Source organism: Nanorana parkeri, unplaced genomic scaffold (assembly GCF_000935625.1).
Source record: "Nanorana parkeri isolate BGI_ZX_2015 unplaced genomic scaffold, ASM93562v1 scaffold83, whole genome shotgun sequence".
In the NCBI taxonomy this organism is placed as follows: Eukaryota; Metazoa; Chordata; class Amphibia; order Anura; family Dicroglossidae; genus Nanorana; species Nanorana parkeri.
The window spans coordinates 1972069-1973946 of NW_017306351.1; positions in this window are offsets into that span (position 1 = coordinate 1972069).

Here is a 1878-nt window from a genome sequence, read left to right on the forward strand (position 1 = left end):
GGGGGGGGGATTATGCTTTAGTTGCTGAAATAACGTTGAACATGTAAAAATAACAACTTCATAATGCTTTAGTCAGAAGCCTTAATGAGCATGCTAACTAACAACTGGGACTTTCATGAATACCATCTTTTCAAACTAAAAATATGGAGAGGTAAATTAACAACTACAACGTTTCTCTTTGTAAATTGTCTGAAAGTCATAATAATAACATAATGCAGATAGTTATTGCAAATGCTGGTGCTGCAAATGAAGTATTGCACTGCATGTTTCCAACTGCAGATATAATGCTGGCGAGCCTCAGGCTCCATTCACACATAGCAGTATCTTTTTAAATGAAACTGTGCAAACGTTAACATACGCGTGGATTCCTGCGAGTTTGAAGCTATTACTATAGCTGGAACGTGCAGAATCCACCATAAAGTTGTGCTTGTACTACTTTGCAGGACGCGTGGTTTTGTACCACACATCCACTGCAAAAGTCTGAATAATGCACGTTGACTGCCTCCCGGCCGGCCGTTGTGAGGAGACGGCCGGCCAGAGGGAGATCGGTACACTATCTCCCTCCGATCCCCTCTCCTGTGTCAGAATGCGGAAGTGATGTATATTACATTGCTTCCGCATTCTTGTGTCACTCTCCAGCTTCAGAGGCTGGAGAGAAGCTGATGAAGCAGATCTCTGCTTCATCAGCTTCTTTGGGGTCCCTAGGTGACATTAGGGGTCTTGGAGACCCCTGATGTCTCAATAAAGAAGACCTGTCACATCCCTTTGCTATCACATAGAAGGTTTCTTAGCCCCCTATGTGATAACAATAACTTTAAGGGGAAAAAAAATGAAGTCACACATCAAAAAGAATTATTTTTACTCGATCGAGCAGAGTAAACCTTTCTGGGAGATAGTGTTTCTCTCCCGGGCGGCCGAACCTATTAGACTCCCAGAGCGTCCGGGGGAGGAATGACAGATGGCGTTCCTGGTTACCTTGTAACCGCTCGGCCAGCTTCGGCTTTCACCTCGGCTCGGTCGAGCCGAGGCATATGCCTTCGACTCGACTGAGCCGCTCGGCCAACTTCAGGAGCTTTACGGCCTATAATGAATAGCCCGTACAGCAGCCCTTGGGTTCTACTGAACGGAAGGGGTCCTGGGGCCGAAGCTAGCTGAAGGATCAGCCGAAGCTACGACTAGATCCTTCAGCAGCTTAGTGAATAGACCCCCTGGTCTTCAAGTGGTTAAAGTGCATTGGTTTTTATGTTTAGAGCAGCCATACATGTTTAGGAAGAAACATGCCCCCTTTAACAGGGCCACAGTGCAGACAATAACTGGAAAACATTATCATAAACTTTAACAAAAAAATGTGTGTCCATACATATATAAATACAGATTACTTGGTGTTTGTTTTCATGCAGTCTACTACATTTGATGTGTAACTCCAATTCTTTCATTATTTCAGTGGTGAAAAAGTTGGCTGCCATCTGCTTTTACATAACCAATCCTTCTTTTCAGGAAGTCTGGAAAGGAAATCTGCAAGAAAGCTTGTGAAAAAGCATTGCAAAGCCCAAGATTGGCAGGGACTGTCTATTTGTGGCAATGTATCATTCATGTAGCCTTTTACCTACATTAAGTGACCCCAGTGTCTGTGCTCGCCCTGCAGAGATGCTGGAGTGCTTGACCCTCTCCATCACAGAGCTCTCTCCAATGGACACTGGCATGTCCAGGATGCTACATAGTACATGGGTGTGGGGGGAGATGGTGGTGGTGATCAGGGTGGGCACAGAAGTGGTTATTTCTGGAGTTGGGCTATACTTACATGTGGCCCCTATTAAATGCCATGCATTGTCTTTGTCACTGTTATTTTTTCATGTTAGTGTAAATGGGGTCTCAAAG